At 36.1% G+C, this 24,681-nt stretch overlaps 1 protein-coding gene and 1 long non-coding RNA gene across 4 annotated transcripts in view; one reads left to right on the top strand and one right to left on the bottom strand.

Moving 5' to 3' along the window:
• FIGN (fidgetin, microtubule severing factor) overlaps nt 1-24,681 on the top strand; it is a 105,899-nt gene that overhangs the window by 68,855 nt on the left and 12,363 nt on the right. The gene's annotated exons all lie outside the window — the stretch shown is intronic.
• On the bottom strand, nt 1,140-15,842 carry LOC113944249. Its single transcript, XR_003526618.1, has 3 exons — nt 15,671-15,842; nt 7,545-7,656; nt 1,140-1,227 (listed from the first exon to the last, which is right to left on the bottom strand). It is a non-coding gene; the product is annotated as an uncharacterized LOC113944249 (long non-coding RNA).

The following is a 24,681-nucleotide window of genomic DNA, read 5'->3' on the forward strand; positions in this document are numbered from 1 at the left end:
AATTGTATTGCAGCAGATAAAACTCAAAATTTGCCTTTCTGAATGGGGTTCGTCCTTTGGATTTTTTGATAGATTTTTCTTTCTCTGTTTCAGTCTTTTTTTTTTTTTTTAATATTTTTTTAAATATAAGAAGTTCCAATGAAGACTTCTGGAAAACTTGGACTATGTTTCACTAGTGTATCTTACACATGAAAAAATAAATATCTAATACATAGGAAGTTAGCATAGATATTTCACTGTCATTACTAAGTAACTTAATGTCAGTGACATTCATCGAAGTTTTGCTGTTCCTCTGGATTCTCCCAGGCTACACCATGTAAACTAAATAGAGCCAGGACATGCACTCAAGTGTGGACTTAAGACCACTAACCTCCATACTGTGCCACTTGTCTTCAAGATTGGAGACTGCAATCTGGCACACTTTATTTGTTAGTATTAGAAGTTATTTCTGGAGAGAAATATTATTTGCTAAGTTCCCATCTGTATATCTCACAGGAAATATTTTTCCCCCACAGCTAGAAGTAAGAAATTTTTGTTTTCTTCTTAGTTAGTAAGAATGACTGATAGTAATAGTGGCAGGTGGGAGGGGCTTGAGGATGAAGATTTATGTCTGAGCTGTTAAGTTTCCCAGGCTTCAACCTACTTTGAAAGCAATTGCTCTGAGATACTGTGTAGAATGGGGAGGAGGAATGAAAGTATTTTACTTTTTCTGAAGCAGATCACTGTCCCAGGCTCTTTGTGAGAACTGAGGTCCTTTAGAACTAGGAATGTTGTTCCTGCATACCTGATGAAAACACATTGTCCTAGTTTTTGTTCGTTCTGCGTGCTCACAATTATTCTCTGCAAGTGGTTCATACCAAAGTCTTCCTTTGTACCTTCCAGTCTTTACTATAAGAAAAAATGCTGCTGTTCTCTCTGCACCTTCAGGATGCCCTCTTCTCTGTCCTCTTGAGGTGTAAAACCAGCCTGTTCTAAATGAACAACTTTTGCATGGAGAGGGAGGAAAAAGGGGAATAGTTTTCAGTAGAAAAAAATAAATTTTTATGATGCTTCTTTGAACCAAATAGATTTTGCTTGAGCCTCCTGAGATTTTCTTACCACTGTTTCTCGATGAAGCTGCATTTACAAGATTATTTTAGCATCAAAACACAACTGCATTTAATTCCACTGGATTGCACTTTTGTTACTTTGAGCAGACATTGATGTGTATATCAGCTCTGCAGAGTTCTGAAACAGATTTAAGAAACAAATATAAAACAAACATATAAAAATAAAAATTCAATTATAAGTCAAAATGTCTTACAGTTTAAGTCGAAGGAAAAGAGGGAAAGCTAACAAAAGAACAACATATGTATATTTTTGGCCACAAAAGGGTTTTATTCATTTTTCTGTGACACAGTGCTACATTATCTCATAGAAGAGGTGAAAACAGAAATACTGCGGAGAGTAATTTGTATAGTGACATTTTTTGCATGTAACTAATTAACAAAGAGAGTTCAGATTCTTAGAGTGCTAACACAGGTATTTCTAATGAGGAAATTGCAGAAAAGCAGCAAATTACTAGAGTAATAATGAAATTCTTTGACTCCACTAGGCATACCTTTTTCAAAGGGAAACTAGCCTAATCCCAAAGGCTGAAAATTGTAGAAATGGAAAGCAAAATTTTAAAATTACAGTCTATGCAATGCCATGACATTTCTTTTGTGCCCAGATATGTTTTGGAGTCTTCTTCACTGAATATATTCAAGAACTGTCTGGACACAATCCTGTGCAATGTGTTCTAGGATGACCTTGCTTAAGCAGGGAGGTTGGACCAGGTGACCACTGTGGTTCCTTCCAACCTGACCTATTCTATGATTCTGTGACTCTTTTTTTTTTGTTGAGTTGCTGTATTTGAGAAGATTCATTTTATACTGAGGAACGTTCTGCTGTTGTATTTACTAGTTTTGCATCTTCTGGTATATTTAGCAGCACTGCAGATAGAAGTCAGATAAATAAAATTAGAAGTTTTTCACCATTCTCTATTATATTACCTAGGGTTACAACATGACTGTTATCTTTGCTTCACTGTGTGCTACCTCTGACAATGACCTTGTTCAAAGCTAAACCTCATGATTTCAAGCTGAGTAACAGTGTTTTCAGTGGGAATCTGGTGATGATCTTGAGGAGAACTGACCACAACAGGAATTACAAATGTTTCTTAGTTTGTTCTTGTCCTGGGAAAGGACAAGAATTTGCTACATTTGTATTGTCATACTTAGGCTTGTTGCCACCAGGCATAATTTTGACTTTATAGGTGGCACCAAAAATGTTGTACACATAAATATGCTTCATTTAAATCATAAGTTACTTTGTTGAAGCTGAGAGTATATCTTTTCCTGGTGGTACAGCTATGTGATAAGAGTGAAAAGAAATCTGATCCTTAATTTCTATGTTGGCAAAATCCTTTCAAAGACTCAGTTTTAGTGTGAATAAGGTAAGTGGTGCTTTGAATTGATATCGTTTTCCTCACTGCCAAGGTGAAAGTGAAATTAAGCACAGTACTTTTCCTTTATAAATCTCCTAATGCTACAGTTATAAGCTAGATGTCATGAATCAGCAGACAAATAAGTCTGCAGAGTTGCTATGCATGAAACAAGTTATCTTATTTAGCCACATGTTGAGACTAACTCAATTTCTTCCTTGCATGTGATATTTTAGCTAAGCAGTAACTTAATTTGAATACACAAAGTAGTAAACTGCTATCCCTTGGAATCAATTTTACAGAGACATTTAGTCAATGCTGTTTGGAAAGAATAAGTTCAATATATGCTGTCATACATTAATAACATCTAAGTTATTTTCTGGACCAAATGTATTGAAGTGCTAGTATATGCTTCTTTTCTTGAAGTATCTGTGAACGTTTTCTATCTTATCATTTTTGTGATGGTCTGGCTAGTGCATGGATGGCTTTTCGGTGTGAGTGGGTACGTTTTATATTACTTAGAATAAACAAGGTTACATCTTAATAATGCTTTAATAGGAGTTTCATTGATTATGTGTCACTCCTGTTAGTTCATAGGAGTTTCTATTAAGCATTTACCTGGGTGCATTTTCTGTGATTATGGCAAGCTTTCAATGGTCGCACCTCATTCATTGGCTGTATTTAGCATTATCTCCTTTTTTATCTTTATATATCTGTAAGATTCAGTGTAATTTCTCATGGAAGTTTGCAACAGTGATGGGAATACTGCATTAAAAAAAATGGAGGGAAATTTGTACCCTGTTACAGATCATATTAATAGATATTCATGCCTGTTTATTTGAGAGAATGTTTTTTTTCTTAGGCATTCATAGTCATTTCAAACACAGCATGCTGTACATCAGTTCTATCAGATACTGTGTGTGATGTGTACACATAAGCCTCTCAAGGCATAAATCTTCAATGCACAGGAGTTGTTTTATATCCTAGGCTTTCTAAATGCTATACTAACTATACTGACTTTATCAATCTGATAGTTTGGAACCAGAATTATAGAACATAGAAGTGCAGGGCTGTGTGAAAGGTGAGATCTTTGTATTTGAATTTTACTTGAATTGATCCATAAAGTTATTTTTAGAAGTTACATTCTCATAACATCTACATAACCTGGTTTACTCTAATCTGATTTTTCCAAGCTTTTTAAGCAGTGCCGAAAATTACTTTAGGGAATAGATTTGCTTTCAAACTGAGTTTTCAGAATAAAGTTCGGGTCATTGTGTTCTTTAAGAGATTGGCTGAATGCCACTAATAGTATGTTGTGACTGTTTTTAAACCTGACAGTTGGCTACAATACACTTGAGTAACTTCCAGTTTTATTGTCAAGCCAAGGTACGGTTTCAGTAGAGATGCTATCTGGCATCCACAGAAGATATTATCATCAGTTAGAAGGAAGATGTGCTTCATCATTTTTTGCAGGTTTACTCACTATGTTGTGCCCTGCATTTGAATTAAGTTTGAAAAAAAAATATTTTAAAATGTAAGTTTGATGTTCGGTAGCCTTCAAGGTGTGACATGAATATCAATAAATAAACAAATCTCAAGGAGTGCATTTAGTATTTCAGTGTAGAAGTGCTTTAAAATATGTTTTCAAAATAAAATAATTAAATTTCAGAATTAGATCCATTGATCTGAGAAAAGTCAGATTTGTAGACATAGACAATATCCTTTATTGGACTAGTGGCTACGAATGGAACTGTTGAAGAAGTGTTTGCTTAACTATCCCATCTGGTTTATAAAAAGAATGTTCATTACTATCATTATTTTTTGTGTAATATGAATGGAGTCAAAGTGAAATTCTGCACCAGCACATTCCTGGTTGCTGAGAGATGCTAAATGAAGAACACTACCAATACAGAAAGTGTCACTTCCGAATCTATTTTTTTTAAACACCTCTAGGGAATCATGCCAGTGTGCAGACAAGAAGCCTTTGAGATCACACCTTCTCAGGCAGTTCTGTTTCTTCCCAGTTGATGTTATATTAGCAGAATTAATGGGATGACTTTTTTCTGATGTCTTACTTCCCAAATGTTAACACTTTCTTAAATGTGGGCAGCTGATATTCTTTTTTCCTGTTTTTGTAGGTCTCGATTAACTTGTCATTTCAAACTACAAAAATCAACATTGCTTAAAGAATATACTTCTCTTTTTTTTCCCCCTCTCAAAATTTAGAGTTATTATAGAGTAAGAGGTTAGAATGGTGAATCTATACAAATACATATAGACATCAAACCTGATTCTCCCCTGACGTGGCCATTGATTTAAAGAAAATAGTGCTGAAAGACAATTGGATGGATAGTTGGGTCTGAAAGCAAACTACTATGGTCTATGCTGTGTTTATAATCTTGTGAATTTGAGCTGTATCATGGAGGTATTCAAAACATTTGTGAACCAGTTTATTCACGCTCATGAAGTCAAGAAGACTTAAAGCTATTTGGGGAGAAAGAGGTGTAGATTTAGATCCCTAATGAGGTTTTGAAAATCACTAGTTTGTGTCTTGAGGTCACATGTGTGATTTTGAGTCTTCAGCAGCCAGTCCTTGGATGGAGGGTGCATATGTATATCAGCCTTGATGATTTATGAAATGAGATCTTTTATTCTAAAGGGCAGCCATCCTCATGCTACCTGCAGCTGGAGTTAAGGGAAGGAAGCAGAATTCTGGGGCTGGCCACCTCAATGACTTGAGGTTTGATTCTGCCCAACTTGTGATGTTGGCACAGGTAGGACTTGAAGGACTGCAGGTTGAAGGGGATGACCTCTGGGTGACAGGGGCAGTGTGGCTGACTGAAGAATAATGTGAAATAATATGCGAGTCTGACTTGCTTTTCTGGCAGAGTGGAAGTTGTTGGGATGTGGTTTCTGACATGAAGTGAGTTAACAGTAGAGACGAGGTGTTTGTGTGCAAATCCAAACATGGCTCTGCAAACCCATCTCTGGCATGTGCAGCAGCAACAGCAAAGACGGTCACGCCTCCCATGTAAAAGAAATATATTAAAATTTATAGTATTTATTTGTAAACTCACAGATCATGTGCCATACTGTGTAAAGTGTGATTTTTCTTTATTTTTTTTTCTTTTTTTTTTTCCCCTTCTGGTTTAATGTTCAGAGGTAGTGTCATCCTAATTAGTTTCCACTGACAGAATAAATATTGTTCCATCTGTGCACTATTACAGTCAGCGACTGAAGGTTTGAAACACTTGAGCGGTGGATGTCAAGTAGTCTGTAAAGGGACTGGAAAGCAACTCATTTTGGATTATTTTGCATATATCACCATTCAGAAAGAGGTTATGGGAGCAGTTCTCATCTGTACTGCTATCATCCAAAAATTATGCCAAAATTTTGTTCCCTTTTTTTCAACAGAATTTGCTTGATAATGATCATGAATAATAAAATGAAAGGATTTCATGCATTATGACAACATAAAAACATTAAGGTTTTTTTTTTTTTTCAAGTTTGCAAATGTGTTTTAAAAGGGAAGCATTTGCTACCATATCCTGAGAATAGGCCAGATGAACTAATATGCTGATTTATTAGACATTCCTGAGACAAGAGGCAGAGCAACTTGTCAGGGATCTCCTTTCCTTTTCCTTTGCAGTTAACCATGTAAAAGAAAATACACATTTGAAAAAGGTAACTCTATTTGTTTAAGCCTTATTCCTGGAAAATTCTTTAGCTATGATTAAAGCAAAATTAAAAAAAAAAACCACCACAACAAGTATATTTAGAGTTCATTTTGGTGTTGTTTTGGAGGGCTCTCAAAAAACTAGTTAGGCAGGAGAACCAGGCACATAGCCATCTCTGTAATATGTATAGTTAGTTTCTGGCCGCAAGTCTGTCTGACATTGAAACTATTTCCTGTGAGTAATAATCCTTTACTTAATGTGATGGAATTTTTCCAGTTCAACTTCTTGTCTTTCTTGTAGCTTGATTAAACAAATTAATTTTTACATAATTGGAAATCAGCACAGCTCTTCATGAAGATGTTGCTCGGTATTTAAAAAACAGTCTTAAAAGAACATTGACATCTCAACTGGTTAAAAAGACGCAAATCCCAGGCAGCATCCTTAGGAAATGCTATAGCCTATATAAATCCGATTACTCAAATTCTTTTTTAGCTGAAACAGAACAATATCTGATGCTATCTATGAAATGTATAGCTAATACCCCCGAGTATCCAAAAATATTCAGTATCTGCATATTATATTAATGACTAAAGTTGTCCTGTCCCTTTAGATATCCTTTTTTTTTTTATTCTCAGCTACATTAGGGGTAAATGTAAATATTTTGTTAGCAATTATATAATGATAAAATTTAATTTGCATAAGATTGTATTATTTAAAGAGCATGCATTCAGCTTTAGGAAGTAATTGCCAACCTAATTTTTGAAGTGATAGGAACCTGTGCAGAGTTTCTGAGAGAGGGAGGATGTTTGGCATTTGGTTGGTTGGTTGGTTAGCTTTTTGGGTTTGAGGGTTTTGGTTTTGCTTAGAGTTTGGGTGGGGGGGTTTTTTGGTTGGTTGGTTGGTTTTTTCCATATGTTAAAGTTATGACAAAAGATATGCTTGCTCTTCTGTAGTTCTTAACACTGTTGAGAGATTGTACATTTCACTTTGAATATATTGGGTTCACTCTGAGAAAAAAAGAAAACTGTTGTAGACCTAACAGAGGAAAAGCACCATTTACTGAGAATTTTATAATTCAACCTTCTTTACTGGAAGCTTATGTTATTCTTTTATATAAATTTTGCTATACAGATTCAATTATATGGCAATTTTAAAGAACTAGAACTCATAAAAGAAATGGCCTTAGATAAATTTTATTTTATATCATGTTTAAATAATTAGACTTCTGTCTTATTGAAATATATGTTCTTTTGGTTTAAAAAGAGCTAAAAACACAAAATTGTCACAATTAGGAAATTATATTGTGTCATAGTGGGATTGATTGATGAGTAGTTGAATGAAAATGAACTAAAAGGCTGGTAGAAGTAAATGTGTATTCTACTACTGCTTAGATAAACATTTACCTGAGTTATAGGACAGTTATGGAGGTGAGAAGAGGCATCTTTCATTTCCGTGTTTAGTTTATGTTATTGTTTTTGCTGTGAAATCAGTCATAAAGAGAAGAACAAGCTCAACCTGAAAGAGAGAGCAATTTAAGAATTTCACAACTGTTCACAACATCTTTATACCAGAAACAAACAAGTGAACAAATGGAAACCCGTCAAAATTAAATATGTGCTTTAATGTTAACTGTCTGGCAAGGACCCCTTATTTATTTAAGCTTTTTTAAAACCAATTTCTTTAACCAACTATGCTGAAGAAATTCACATCTCTGAGATTTAAGAAATAATTTAAAGGTTGTAGTTAGAGAAATGCCTTTTTATCATTCTTAAACCCATTTTATTGATTCCTCCCCACCCCCACTCTCTTTTCTCTTTCCCCATTTATTATCTGTCCCCTAAAGGTCTCCTACACATTGAAGTCCACAGTGGAACTCACTAGTGGGGATGAAGCAGAGAAACCACTGCAGGATTCCCTATTTCAAAGCTGAACCAATATTCACCATTGACACATTCATTCATCTGTGCAGGGTCATTGGAAATCCTCTTTCTCTAGTTTTGCCTTCCCTTCAGGGAGCAATGCTTAAAAGAGCAAACCCCTGGTGTGAAGAGATAGAAGAATTCTCAGCGTGGCCAGTGGTGCCAGGAATCGAATTAAAGTTGTCCATTTGCAGATGACTGAGATGACTGTATACTGAGCTCCCAGCATATTCAGCTGTGGGGCTTGCTGCTGACATTTTATTTGAAATGCTGTTGGTGGCACTTGGTTGTATTAAAAAAAAAAAAAAAAAAAAAAAAAATTGGAGCAAAATGTATTTTAGAAAAAGAGAAAAAATGCTGAATTTCAAAATGTGCATGGTTCCTGCTCTTCCTTTTAGGTCTGGAGGTTGTTAAGGATCATGTGCCAGAGAGGTAAATAATTACAGAATGTACTTCTTTGGGTAATTTAACACTTGTCACTTATTCTGCTATTGTTGACATCTCTATTTTGGCATAAATCGGATTTTGACATTACTAAACCTACAATTTTGTTTTTCTTCACACACATTATCTCTTCCATGTGAAAGGCACTGGGAAGACACGGGCTGCCATGAAATCTGAAATGCCTGCAGTCAACACGAGGAGCACCTCTTTATTTCAATTTCATTTCCCGTTAATAGAGATGAACTTGGTGCACATTTGGGAAGGTTTAGAAATTGTCAAACAGAGATTCTGTAAAAGGAGTTCTGAGAATTTAAAGAAGTCTCTGTCAGTTTGGAGGATGAAAGGATGAGCATGGTTAACCATTTGGTCACCTGCTCAAATTCCCATCTCAACAATCGTAGTCCCCCCACGTGGGGGTGGTGGAGGAGTTGGCACAGTATATCCCTATCCTTGGTGACTTCTAGGAGGTTTAATTTTTGTGACTAATTCCAAAGAAAAGGGATATTTCTGTGAATAACAGTGTCGTGATCTACCACCAACATAAATCACAGTTTCTTCAAGGAGCATCAGGAAAGGAAGTGGAAGAAAGAATTGGAGACTACAAATTATACCACTACATAATTATGCAGCTTTATTCATATGTCTAATGTGATATCCACATGCATGTTAGCAACACAGAGGCCTAAATTATAGACATTCAGAACAACTTGAAGAAGGGAGCAGGGGAACTGTTCAAACAATTTAAATTCTCTGTTATAGCAACTTGAGACTTTAGATAGAGCCATCCTAGAAATATAGATTAAATTTTCCTTTTCAACTGAATCACACAGGTAGTATTTTTATGCAGCGCATATAAAAGTAAGCTCACTGTTCATCCTGTAACCAGAACTTCTATACCCAAGTATGTGAGTGTTATAAGGAGGTAACATTATAGTGAGGTATTTTAATCTAGTTGAATGACCTTACACAAGGGGAAGCATTTTTCCAAGAGAGGCAGCCCAGTAATGAGGGTAAGGTGTGTCCTAAAACGCCCCAGAGCTCATTCTAGCTTATCAACTACTGCTACAATTCCTAATTTGTGGGGCACTTGTGCTTTTTCTGGACAGTCTATCATTTAAAGTGCTGTGAGAGACAGTTTAATCATTTTAAGAGTATGCTGTGTAACTGATCTTGGAAGTGCCCAGTACTCACCAGAGATTTATTGAAAAAACATTTGTACCATGACTGTCTTTCCTTTGAAAATAGTCAAAATATTAAAAAAAGCAGTCATGCTCAGCAGCAGTTTTCATTGATGCATTTAGAGCTTTCCTCCTCTTTAGCAATCCAGACCTTTTTAAGAAATGTCATTGCTGGTTATCCTCAATACAAAATGGCCCATCAAAGCTACCTTGGTGCAACCTTACCTCTTAAATATCAGCCTGTGCCCTCTAACCATTTGTTATCAAGTGCCTTTTAGTTCAGTCATGGCAAACTCTGTTTAATATGTAGAATGAAAAAGACGTGGATGCAGCTCAAGGCATTTTGTATTAAATCGAATGTAGGATATTTATTTAAAATGTTTTGGATGCATTCTTGAAAAGGTGTCACAAGATTTTGTATCATAATGTGCCTAAATAATTATGTGCCTAATGAAAACAATGTGAAGTTTAAAAAAAAAAATCCAAACAACAACGACTAAGAAAAAAATTAAGTAAGACCGTAGACAAATTTAAGTCTTCCTTAACCTTAGAAAGTACTTAGCAAATACTTGATTGTAAAGGTTCTGCCTCATTTTCCTGTCTTTTGTGGACTGGAGTTTCTAAAGTCCTCTTAAATGTGATTTCCTTTTTCCTACTCTCTACTTTATTCTCAGTACCAGATATATCTTCAGAACACTAACCCTGTATACTGGTGTAGTGGGTTAGGTATTCACTTGCCACTCATCAAGTGTGCTGACATAGGCCAAAATGCGATCTCTCCGCACAGATTTCACAAACCATTGGGAGTGAGCATGTTGAAGGTGCTTTATCTGCAGAGTTAAATTCCTGAAATGAGTGGCAATCACCTAACCTGGCCTTCAGTACATGAAGAAACCAGAAACATGCTTGATAGGAGGTAGGAACAGGATGCTGCTTTGTTCTCTTCAAAAACCTTTGCTGTCCTATTTTCTGACCACCCTTTAGCACTGCTGCTCTTGATTTGACACAGCTTTAAGTTTGAGATAGAAGACAGTGCAGAAATGCATGTAAAGAACTTGGGAATGGAGAAGGGGAGAAGGAGGTCATATATCAGATACAGGAGGAAAGATGCATCTGAAAGATCTCTGTCTGTTGGAAGAGATCTTCAATCTTGTTGCCAATGAAAAAACTGTTAACATTGCTTGAGTATAAAAGCAATCAACTGAATGTTTTTTCCTTTTCTTTTATGAATAAAACTGTGCCATTCTCTAGGCATAAATAATACTGCAGTATACTACAGTGCAGCAGGAAGGTTGCTGAAAAAAGGGTCACTTAGAATTTCTCAAAAGGACATGTATTTGGGGTTGATGTTAATATAATCTATATTGGGATCGTCCAAGACACATTTTGGGGTATTCTTCTGTTTGTGTGATTTTTCTGTATGTTAGATTCCAGACTAGACATTGGGCCATTGCTAGAGACAAACGTCATCTCTGCTCTGGGAGGCAAAATAAATATATGTGTACCTTTATACATATGTACTTATGGAAAGAGAGACATTCTCTGAACCAAAGCTCTATATTGTGTCTCTTTAAAAATCCACAAATACAAATACAGAATCAAAACTGTAATAGTGAGGAACATATTTCCCATCTCGTGCTGCGGGGCATAAGCTAATCTGCTGCTGAGATAGGCAGGAACCCCCTTCAACCCTGTGTTGTTTTTCATTACACAACTGGCTGTTTGCATTATGTTTTTTATTAGAACTTGATTGTTTAATGACAAAGATACAGAGTTATGCTAAAATAAATAGAAAGCTCTATAGTGGAGAAGCAGAAAATAGACTCAATGAAAAATAAGAGACAAGAACTGCTAGATTCTGCTGTGCTCACCCCAATCCCTCCAAAGCCTGCAAATGTTTTCCTCACTTACACATGCATTTTCTTTATTAACCCCCATCCCCCAGACAAACCTGCAACTGTATTGAATAGGACCTGATAATGTTCCTTTAGCCTCCTTAATTTCCATAAGCAATTTCATTCAGGGAAGTTGTGTACTAGACTGCTCTACCTTTAAAGAAACATCTACAAGACACGTCTGTGTGTTTAAACCAATCTGAAGTGCAGGGAATATTATCTACCATAATACAAAGGATTGCAGTTCTGTTGGACAAATGTTCTCATCTGCTGCAACTAATCTATTATGTAGCTTTTGTAAATGTGTCATAATAGAACAGTAACCTCGGCAGTCTGCAGAGGTGGTTTGTATGCAGTTGTTCGGGCAAGTAGTTGCTTGTGTTGGAACAATTGAGTTTATTTTTGGGTTTGGGGAGGTTTTGTTCCTGTAAAATGGCCTGGGGAAAAAAAAAAAAAAGGTTAAAGAATGGTTTGGGTTGGAAGGGACCTCCTTAAAAATCATCTAGTTCCAACCCCACTGCCATGGACAATACCATGCCCTTCCACTAGACCGGGCTGCTAGGTTGCTCAAGGAGCCATCCAACCTGGCCTTGAACACCTACAGGGGTGCAGTATCTACAGGTTCCCTGGGAAACCTGTTCTAGTGCCTCACCATTATTAGGAATTTCTTCCTAGTAATTAATCTGAACCTGCCCTATTTCCATTTGAAGCCATTCCCCCTTGTCCTGTCACTACATGCCCTTGGAAAATGTGTCTCTCCAGCTTTCTTGCAGGCCCCCTTTATGTACTGGAAAACTGCCATAAAGTGAGATAGAAAAGAGAACAGACAAATCTGAGGTGTTCTGTACTTTAAGGTACCCTAAAATTGTTCATAGCACCTTTTGCTGAAGGGCAAACTGTGATTGATGCTGGGTCCTAACTGGGAGAAGGTAGGCTATAATAGTGTAATTTAGTTGATGGAAAAAAAAGTGTCTATATTACTGTAGAAGATGCAGTACATTTCACATGGACTCAAGTTTCTGCTCTTTATGCTATCTTTTGGTGGAGCTGTCCGGAGACAAGCCACTCCAGGGCTCAACTCTGGTTTTGATGAAGCAAACATTCCCACTAGAGCTGTTGTTTCCTGCTTGGCTGTGCTCCTGTGGAGAGTCCTCAATATCTACACCATGAAAGCTCTGGCTGATGGCAGCATCTTAAATGTGGGTCTTAAGGTTCTTCTCACTGTCCTGCTTGTAGGATGTTTACTACTCTTTCTCGCCAAACCAGTGTTTTGAGGCAAATACTGCCTTGAGTTTAATCTGCCCCTGTAGCTTTACCTTCTTCTTTGACTTCCTGTGCCTTTACAATTTCTTATGCTAGTCCATACTCATGTGTGTATGACACTCCACCTCAGAGTAGCAGCCTAGAGTAGTGTAAAATTTGGGAGGTCCCAATTCTTCAATGGAAACTCTTCTAAGAGTCAGATAAGAATTTTGTGACCAGGCTAAGCAGGCCTAGAGATATCAGAAGGAAAAGTCTCAAGTTCTATTGAAAGTCAGGTGTTGTTTGGGGTCAGCATCTTAGATGAATAGACTGGTGATCTGAGACAGAAAAATATTTGAGGTTTTTTTTGTGGTAGTGCTGGACTACAGAAAGAATACACTGAAGGTTTCCCCCCCAGTTTAATTTTTTGTTAGAAGTAAGAAAGGATGGTAACCATAGTTTTATAAAGATGCCTAAGATACATCCTGTGGATGCTACATTTTTGTCAACCTCAGTTTTAAACTACAAAAAATATCATAATGTATGATATTGAAGGACTTACTGATGAACAACTAATGCTTCAGAGCATCTGCGCTTAGTAAAATCAACAGTACAAAAAGCATATTATGCATCTTAGACCATCGGGTTGTCACTCACAAATGATGTGAAGTTTAATGCATTATTCACAAGTATAAGAGGAGGCAGTCCAAAGCAGTTGTGGAGTCTCTGTTATTTTATTTTATTGTATATTATATTATGTTATTTTGCAAAGAGCAGAAGCTAAGTGTGTGACTTAAAGGTGCAGAGTTTGGAATTGCATGATAGGATAAGCAGCAGCAGCACTAAAATGTTGGATCTAAGTAAAAATTCACATTCAGACTTAAGATAGTGGAAGATATTTTGATCTGAAAGCTACAAAAACCAATCTGGGCATGAGTTCTGGATGTGGGGTTGTGTTGGGATTTTTTTCCTTTTTCCACTTTGTAGTGCAAAGAAGCACATACCACAAAATCAAATGAAACTAACATTAATTTGGTAGTTTCAGTTCTCATTGTTCTATTGATTCAGAAAGCTGCAAACAGATACGGAGGCTTAGAGGCTGCATTTAGGACTACTGAAGTTTGGGGGTTAAGATATATAAAAGATGTAATGAGAGTACTCATTTAGTAAAGGAACTCTTCTTCACATCTTAACATAGAATTTTGGTATAAAAATCTTGGTTCAAGATTTGGTCTTCATCATATTGTTGTTGGTTTCACTATTGATTACTCTTGTTTATGCACTTCTTTCCAAAAGAAAGACCACCAGCACAAACCTTGTCCAACATAATCTCTTGTATGCAAAACAGTATTTACATCCCTATATACTTTGCCTAGTGGAAGAGAAAAAAGTAGTCTTGGTCATTTCTTATTGATAACTTTAAATATTATGTCAAACCTAAATCAATCATATGAGAGAACAGCAGCTATTCCTCAAGATTCACTCTGGATATTTAATTAGCTAGAGTTTATACATGCAATTTATTTTCTTTTTGCCACTTTCAGCGTTTGTTAGGTAGTAATATTGATATGGGTAGTGCAGCAAGATGTATGTATAGTTAAATTAAACCTCCTATTGGTGAAAACTTATCGCTTGTGGGTGACTGTGTTTTATGAATCATGTATGTCACAATATTACATTTTTGGACATGTGGTGGTCTTTACATTTGGAACTTGGATTTTTTTGGTGCTAAGTTAGTACCAAGAGTTGATGGTATGTGAAACGTAGGAGAAACAGCATTAGCTGTATGTATGTGTATGTGTGTGTGTATGTAAATATATACATGTATTAGACATCCATAATTTTCTTTTGAAACCAAGCAATTTGCTTTGTTTTTTCTGAACCATTTTCAGCTGTTACTGTGGAAGGAGAACTGACAAGTGTTTCTTCAAGTATCTCCTTTTATTGGCAATTTTTGTTCATTATTATTCAGCTGGTGCCAACAACATTTATTATTTGTATATTAATGACTGGAAATTGTTAAGTGATGGAAGAGCAGTCAAACAAAGCTAGGTGGAATTAACTTTATGCATGCTTTATAGATGATACCGGACTTGCAGTACTCTGTGCATTCCCCAAATACTCTCTGATTAAGTACCATTTATAGACCTAATCCTGCCTAGCACAGTCTTTTAAGCAGTATTAAAATCTTCTCTGGAAATATTGAACCCCAAGTATTTTCAAATATATTTTCAGGGGGAAAAAGAGTCTATATTGCAGTAAATCTATCTTCACAGCTACCAATTCCTTGAGCTTAATTATGACACTACTAAATGTGAAAATCTATTCAGTGCTAGGAACACTTTTCACATTACATTCACGCTAAAGATTGGCTGTTAAGAGCTCATTACTGGTAGTTTTCTAAAGAGCGGTTTATTAAACACTGTTACCTAATAAGCATCTTTGGTGGTGCAAATTGCTGAAAACAGTAATGAGTCTGATTAGACTTCATTTCAATTACGACAGCTTGTCTTGCAAAAAAAAAAAAAAGAAAAAAGAAAAAAAGAAATCTCTCCTTGATGCTTTGGAATCTGGCTACAAGGCATTAGATGGTTTAAAAGGAAAATGCCACCTCTGTATTTCCTTTCCACAGTTCAGTAATGAATAGAGAGCTGTCCAAGTAGCCGTCCAATTTAACACATTGGAAAACTAGATGGGCAGCATTGGAAGCACAATCCTGTTTGCTTAAAAATTCTACAAAGGATTTTCAGTTAGTATATCTAAATAGGGTCATATTTAGGTTTCCTCTTCTTCCCTTGCGTAATAATATAAAGCTGTAAGACGAGAGAAAATTAAAATGATTCACTCCTACCTGCTTTGCAGAGGTTATACATTCCTCTGATTAGTGTAAAGCACCTTTCAGTTATCTGTAAATCTTTTACAGATCTGTAAATCTTTTACATGCAATTGCAAAACTGTCACAGCTTTCGCAGTACCTGATAATTCAACCTTTTTTTTAACTTAATTTTTTTTTTTCAGAGATAAAAACAAATCATAAGAAATTTTTACTACTGATATAAAATACTTCAGTGAATATATTTGTTTATGAACCTAATTTTTGATGCTAAATGTGTTTAACTATATTAATGTTAAGCTTTCTTTTAAGTCATTCCTGTGTGTTACTTACATATTCTGGATGAAAAGAGAAGTGTTAATAGAAAAATAATTTAAGCTTATAATTGCTGAATACTTAATAAGATTCTAATGTTCTTGTATGGCATTTTTAATTCTAAATTTATCTGACTGCACGTTTCTAATATTATTTAACACAAAATTAGATGTAGAGTTTTATAACTAAAATCTTATATTGAATTATGCCTGGAGAAATGGCGGAAGAGGGGCACACACGGAAGGATGCAGTGCTGCTGAAAGCGGTTGTTGGAATCTCGAAGTGTGGCTGAAATCAGACTGCTGTCCAGTTAGTTTACAGGAAATTTTAAGAAGGTTCACATTCAATAAAGTTTGAATGCCACCTAATTAGTCATAGGAAATTAATCAGAAACTGAGCTAGTGCAGCGAATATCAGAACTCTCTATCTAGATTTTAATGAAATATTTTCTGTGAGGAATTTTTATTAAACACATGACACAAACCCCAAATACTGGTGAATAAAATATCATTTATGTAATTACCTGTTGAATAATTGTTGCCTTAAAAGTAAAAAGTGGGACACATATATCTCCTTTGCAAGAGATTGTAAACTTCAGTAGTTTTTCTGACTTCAAACCAGAGAAGTGACAGAAGAATCAAGCCCATGAACCTTGGGGTCTAAGTATCTTGTACTGGCTCTAAAACCCTTTTTTTGGCTCCTTTTTGTGATGTTACCTTTCTACCTTGTCTTTGAAATTCTTACAGTTAGCTGTGATATATTATGTATTTTGTGAGAGAAAGGACTTTCATCAGTGTGCATCATTAAGCATCAAGTAAAATAGTGGTGGTGAGGGGTTGTTGTTTTTTGGGGTTTTTTAACAGCATACAAACACAAGTGCTATTATTCAGCTATACAAATGTGTGCCTGTAGTGCACTTTGAGATGCTAATCAGTGGAGCTTGACTTCTGTACCCCGAAGCAAATTTTTAAAGTATTTCATCATTAGGTGACTACATATACAATAACACTATGGATAAAATTACAGAAAAATAACACAGTTTATTGTTATTTAAGCTATCAGCAGTGCTCAGCTTGTTATTGATATGATCATCACATGGTTTAGATTTTTGTTGTGTCTTGAAGGCTGTTTACAGAAATGGCTAAGTTTGTGTGATAGCTGCAAAGGCATGTGACATTTTATCAGCTGGGCTCTATCATTTTCTTCTATTTTTAAAACCAGCGTGTTATTTTTTTCCTGCCCTCTGAAAATGCCTGTGCACCCTCTTGATGACATACTGTGTGTCTTAGGACAACTTTTCCTGGTGCAGGATGAATTTTTCTTTTTTTTGAGAAACATCTAATGTGAGGAGTTAGGGTTTTTTTTCTTCCCACTCTCTCCAGGAATATGGCACAAATATCAGCATACACACAGTTCAATTTCTCAGTTGAGACATTCTCTCTCTGGTGCCTTGGTGCCTGTGTGTGTAAAATACATAAATGTATATATATAGAGAGAGATTTCTATATTTGTCTATAGAAAATTCTCTGTTCCCCTTCTCCCTGTCCCCGAGATAATTTGTCAAGCTAACTGAACAATCTGTATAGTTCCTTTCAAATGCTCAGGAAACAATACAGTAAGTCCCAAACCAAAAGCATGCAAAAAATTGGCTATATTCCATTTTTCAGTCGTTAATTCAGATACATTTTATTGAGTGAGCAAGAAAGAATCTTCGGAATTTGTGAAATACAATAATTGAAAGGTTTAAGTGGGGGAAAGATTTATCTCAGCTTAGTGTTTCTAGGATGTCAGTTCTTTGGTTATGCTTCTGCTTTTAATCTTGTTTCTCTGCTTTGTGGGGAGCAGGAAGGAAAGGAAGGGTCAGCTGCTCACACAGCCGAGCCCGGGAAGGAGCTGTGCTGGAGCTCTGTTTTCCCTAAGAGCGTGATTAGTACAGTTTTGATGACTTAGCTAAGGTGTTCCCTACCTTGGGGAGGAAATCTGGGGTTCTATGTGGTAACATCATCCCTTCTTACAATGTCATCTCTCATGTTGTAATATAGACATTGTTGGTTGGTTGTTTTTTTTTAATGGAGAGACCAAATAAGTGTACAGGTTAATAATACAATCCTTTTACATAGGATATTCTCTTTGGAAAGACAGTGTATGCCAGCACTAGCTGCTCTGATACTTATAGTACAGAGAAATGTGTGTGGTGTGTGTCTGGTGTGATGGAAAAAAGGGAGAGAGTGGATGAGCTCTGCTAAGAGCTCCCTGCTCTTAATCCTGAGCCACGTCAGGAGCATTCTAAAGCAGTTTATCTTCATATGTCGTCTTGTATATAAGAAACAACACTAAACCCACCAAAACTCATTTCATATGTAGCTTTTTCTACAGCCTTCAGATCAAAGTTATTTTCTTCAGGCTGGACTAAATTATACACAGGTCCCAGGAGTGAAGGACACTGAATTAATGCACTATGTCAACCAGTCCTGGTTATAGAATATTTTTATCGAAGTGTGAGACGCAACATCTCTTTACTATTTCATTAAAAATTAATGTACAGATTTCCAAAAAGCAAAAAGCATAAATAACGTAAATTTTGTGAAAGGTTTGTACACTGTAGACACGTTGAGGGTTTTTTTTTTTAGTATCAGATTACTTCTATATATACATTTAATCAGTATTTGTTCTCATTTAGCTAATTAGCAGAGGTACTCTAATCTCAGTAAAGCAACTGTCCATACCTTTCCTATGTTGGTAGTTTTTTCCTTTAAAAGGAAAACAATATTCCTGGTTGCAAGCTGGAGCATTATATTATTGGCCCATATAAATTTGCTTTTTCACTTTTGTTAGTTGAATGTAATGAGTCAAACTTGACTACAGTTATTTGAAACTTACTGAAATTGAGCTTTGCCTTCAAATTTGCAAAGTGAATAGGGCTGGTTAGATAAATGTCTGGAATTAACCTTCTGTTGCTGTACATAAAGCTGTGAAATACATATATACTTTTTTTTAAGTGTGGTGAGTGAAAAATATATGGAAAATTATATTGTAGTGGAATTTATACGGAGTGCTGCTGCTGTTAATTGGAGGAAAATACATTTTATATAACTCTTGCTATGTAACTTGGTCTTGTGTTTTAGAGCAAGGTGATTTTCTAGCATTTTCGAACAGCTTGATATAAAAATAATTCAGCATCAGTTAAATCTCTATTGTGCTCCCACTTTGTTCAAATAAAGTATGTCCCTTTATGGCAGTTTTAACCCCATTTATCCTCATGCACAAGTGCTCACCTGTTATTTACTCACATAAGAGAAGGTCGATACTGCAGAACAAGGGGAGTGCTCTGTTGTGACATAAAACATACATATTCATTAGCTCTGCTGTCCCTATGGACATGTGTGGTATGTCCTGATGATCTTCATTTGGCAAAAGGAAGCGAGTTTAAGAAGGAAATTGTCTTAATGGATTTACGATACATGAAAAAAGGTTTTAAAAATGCTTTATTTGTGGTAAGGAACCAAAGCAATAATTCTAAGTGTGAATGAAAGAGTAAAAGGAAGTAATTTACTGAAAGATGATTAGCAACAGAAATAGAAAAATAATAGAATCCAATATTTGAAAATTATAATTTTCATATGTTAATTTTTTCTTCCTGGAAGAGCTTAGGTCAAGATCTGAATGTTCCATAACAGTCTCCCTAGTACTGAAAATTTATTCCTTCTGCCTCTCACTTACTTACTAAAAAAGAAGTTCAGGGTTTTGTGTTTCACCTGCTTCAGCTGATTACATGAGAAACACGATAAGGCATGAAGGTATTTTGTCTGCTCTGCTTTTAAGGATCTGTGTTATTCTCTTTCAAGGTAAATGTGCCCTAAACTTCGCTTCTGGAAGGGAAACCAAATAAAAGGCTACTTCTGCTATTTTGTTGCTTAAAAAGAGAGTATATATGTTGCTGCACTTTTAGAAGGTTCAGTTGGGTGCCAAGTGGCCAAGTATTCATTCATGATTACATTTTATCATCTGAATATTTTATTTCTCAGAATCACTAGTTATCCTGCAGTAGTTATATTGATTCTCATGTTTATATAGGCATAAATTGCAGATTATGTGGTATATTAAATGTTTTTAAAATAAGCGATGTGTGCATTCATTAGACTGCAAAAAGTAATTTTTTAAAATAAAAGTTATGCTTACATTTGTTTACAGTTATTGTTCTTGTGAGTATTCTCTCAGAAATTATTATGGTCTTATTCATTTGGCATTGACAAAGCATGGTAGGTCCTTTAAAGGCATGGTACTGTTCAGAGCTACTTGACAAAAACAGCTTAAAAATTTAAATCCTGCCAAGAGAAAGCATCATAATAGGTTAAAAGGAAACACGGTTGTTGTTTTTGTCAGCGTTTTCTAGTTGATTTAGAAAAGTGTTATGGGAAAATGAGTACAGTGAGGGCAGACTGATAAAGTCAAATATTTCAAAGATAAACTAAAATTAATCATAAATAGGACCAATTCTCTACATAGCTGGGTTCCAAGATGTGTGCATAAATGGTTTTGCTTGCAGTAAGGACAACTGTGCATCAGTGTGATCAGAGCGCAAGGATAGAGCCCTGAACTGAGAATGTTTTTGTGGCAAGGACTGCTGCCACAGAGAAACCAATACCTCCATGATGGCCAGCATCCTGGGAGGTCCTGTGAGTGCTTAAGTAATGGCTACAGTCCCCCACAGCCACATCTGTGGGCTGCTTCTGGGTTGGCCTATGGATCTGACCTGCTTCTGCTGGCAAAATATGCTAGTGCCATCTCTGGACCTAGTTCCCCTTTGCTTCTTGACTATTATTTCTCCTTATTTCTGTTTCTTAAGGCCTTTGAAGCTGATGGATCTCCTAAAGGCTGTTTAGCCAGAAATGTCTTTGTGACTATCAAAGGCACTGCTTTATGTAAATGGCAGGGAGGGGGCTTGGGGGAGAGAGAACTCATTTGCTGTAGATGTATTACAATTTGCTGTTGTAAGGTGTGAAAGTATGATTTTAAAGGAATAATCATTTGACAATATTTAAGTTAAATAATGGGGATGTATCAGTTTGAGATTTCACATCTGGAATTTCGTTTTTAATGGGTCCAGAATCTCATAAAAATATATAGCATTTTTCTTACTGCTTTTATCTCTTAAGTGCTGATGACATATATGAGATCCTCCATATTATTCGTGATTTAAGTGTTTTGTTTTAAAGACTGAAATGCTTTCGCTATCTTGCTAGATGGAAATTGTATTGTAAATACCCTGCCAACAGCTTGCTGCCAACAACAACTGGTGCGCGGGTCATGCATATATAGTAAGAGGAAGAACAGACCCCTACCAAGAAAATGCTGAGAGCACTTTCCAGGCCTGTTTTTTTGAGTCTGTGGCTACCACTTACTGAAAAAAGCTTCCAAAGTTGGGACTGTACAGCTGGGCATCTCAGTTGGAGGTTCATCCTCCCACCGAGTCCTTTGACGTCAAAGGAGTTCCTCATGGACTGGAGCAGAGGTCTTCACTGAGTAATTAGAAAATAAATGTGGGAATAATTTCCTTTTCTTTTTTTTTTTCTGCAAAACATAATTAACTCAATCCACTCTTCAAAATCCCTCCTGTTTCCAATTAAGAGAGATCAGTTGCACTATCTTCAAACAGCTGAAATTATGCTTATTAATAAAAAAATGAAGTGTAAAAGAATTGTTTTATCTTGAATTAATTTTTATTATTATGCGACATATGACAGTATACAGTCTTATGAAATATTATCAGATTTAGTACAAATCCAGGGAGTTGTGTGTCCTACATCTTGAACAGCGGTTACAGTATGACTCATTCAGTTAGCTCTGCCCCATGCTTAAGAAGGATTTTAAAACTTGGATTTGGGGTCTGAAGTTCAAGGTCCTAACGCCTTCAGCTCAGTAAGACATTTGAGGCATACTGGCCAGTGAAGTACCTATTCAAGTCAATAGCTGTTGTGGCAGAGCCAATATCTGTATGTCCACAAGAAGAAAACCCTTGGCTAAAATCATTATGGTCTGCTGTGTAAATACTCAGTGTCTTGAATAATTGTGGACAGGGCTGAGAGTAGCAGTTCAGTGGGCAGGGACAGTTTTTGGGGTCTTTGGCAAAACGTGTAGGCAATCCAAAGTGATGAAATTCACATCCACTTTCAAGTCTAGAGGGAAAACAGTTGGTGGTACTCAGGGCTGTGATTTTGGAGTTGTTTCCTACCTTGAACAGTGTGTTCCCACCAGTCTGTTGTGGACACTTATCAGAAGCATCTCATTTACTTGTTCCCTCCTGGTACAGTCTAACCCTTTTCAACAGCACATTAGGCAGTTGCTTGGATCATATTAACAACAGGCCTGAAGTTAACCTGCTTGAACTACTGATGTTTACAAAGGAACCTGCAGATCTGTGCTAGGTAGGACCTGTGTACTGCAGGGGTGAACAGGCAGGAATAGAGAAGAAGAATTATTTCCTTTTGCCTCAGGTATGTTGAAGGAACAGTTGGAGGCCCCTGAGCCAAACTGAGACTTTGGTAGGCTGCTTGGGAAGGTTGGTGGGCTACCGTGTTTCTAGTGCCTTGTGCACAATAGCTCTGTGACATTCAGGTGTTTTTCACCAGCATTTCTGGAAGTGAAATGCAACCTCTGGTGGTATCTTCAGAAAATCACAGCTGCATATGATTTAATTTTAGTTTGATTATTTCATTAGAGGTGTAAATAGATGAGAGGTTTACTAAAGTCCCAGTATCCTTTGTGTAAAGCACATTGTTGCTACCCAAGTTGGTGAGTTGGGACACTAAATTCTTTATGGTGGTTTCATCCAGTGTGGTCTTAGCTAGTATTTCTGGACATTTCCATGCCTAGTTTCAACAGAAACTCTTGTATTTAAATTGAAAGGAAAGGCTAGTTATTTATCTTTTTTGACAGATATAATCCTGTAAGGGGATGAGAAATTTGACCTGATACTGAGGGCACCAGCACTGGGGGGTTCTTTGTATGCACAAACTCATTCAAGCTCCCAGCAGAATCAGGCCCAGGATGTGTACGATGTTGCTTGTTCCTTTTTGCATTCAGATTGCAATGTTATTTTTTTGCAACTGGCATTTTTTTTCCTTTTTTTTTTGTTTCTTTTAATTCATCGATCTGAATATATAAGTAGACTTCTGCCATATGAAATTGTTATATGTGAAAATGATGAAGTATTGTGTATTATATTTTCCATTTTCAGGCTAAAAATTAGAAGGGGAAAAATGGCCAAACGCTTGGTTCAAAGTAGTTCAATAATGAAATTGTTGGCTATAATTACTTTAAACGTAATTCAGATAGATCCAGCTGGAAGAATTATGGAAGAGGGATGTACAGCAAGGCTGTCAGGACAAGGAAAAATACATACTGCAAAAAAAGCCTACACTCCCTCTCTATACAATGCATTAAATTTATCTTAAAAGCAGTTCTCTGATAAGTACATACCTGTACTTAAAGAACAGAATCCTTTCCTTTTGCCTTTTACAGCCCATACCTGCACACTTTACACAGTTCAAAAATGTCGATAGCTCAGAGGATTCCTAAGTTAGCGAAGTTTTTTTTTGAAAAATACATTCAGCCTTGCATTGCTTCTGGATTTTCAGTAAGTTATTAAACAAATACATTATCTGCAGGACTGTGGTTTGTGTCAGAGTTCAAATTACACTTAAATAAAAAATGCAGCCTCTAAATATGCCCTCATTTACCTGATTTTAGACGTTTATGTCAGCATTTGGATTCCTAAAACAAGGAATGCAGGAAGATTTATCAGCTCCAACAAAAAGCAATTACTAAAATAAAATTTAAAATATGGAGAGGAAGTGGCTACAAACAGGAGGAGAGGAGGGAGAGAAATATTTGCATAGTTAAAAAGAACTACATCTTCTTCTTTTTGTATCCCAAGTCAGACATTTTACTTTCTTCAAACAATTTTTGAACTATTAACAAATAGAGTCAGACCTAGCAAAAGTTTGCTACTTTCTCAATTATTATCAAATTGAGGAAATGGCTCTTTGTGCCCCCCAGTCCAGACCATTCTACTGGTCTCCATGTAAATACTTCTTCACTGCTTACTAAAGCAAAAAATATGCTTATGGTTAACTATTAACCTATGCTTCCAAATAACACTAATGATTGCGATGTACTGGAATAAATGCTCATGTTTCATGGGATGAGAACAGTCCTGTTCTCTTAAGCTTATCTAATCAAAGCCTAATCCTGCCTTTACAGCCTTTGTTAAATGCACTGGTATTTAATATGCATCAATAAATAAACTTTCAATTATTGTGCAGTGAGCATACCCAAAGATAGCATGACAATGTGAAACTACTGGTCTATCTAGCAATTATTCTAAATAAAGGATGCTGATGATGTGATTTCCCCCCTCCTCTTATAGTGGATAATTTAGATTTTCTGACATTCTTTTGCAGCCTAATAATAAGGAAAATAAATTAATCTAGACAAATAAAATTCAAAGGATTTAATTTCTACACCATCTAAGTACATCTCCCCCCTGTGACTAGAAATTTAATTATTTTAAAAGCACATGATCCATTCTAAATAAAAAAGACCAATTGATGAAATTTTTTAAGTATTTGTGAAAGGTATTTTGAAAAGCTTACGAAGTGGGTAGTGTGTGATATATGTTGTTGTACTCTGACCTAGTGCATTCTTTTATCTCT

The sequence above is a fragment of the Corapipo altera genome, unplaced genomic scaffold (assembly GCF_003945725.1).
Source record: "Corapipo altera isolate COAL_440 unplaced genomic scaffold, ASM394572v1 45, whole genome shotgun sequence".
Lineage (NCBI taxonomy): Eukaryota > Metazoa > Chordata > Aves > Passeriformes > Pipridae > Corapipo > Corapipo altera.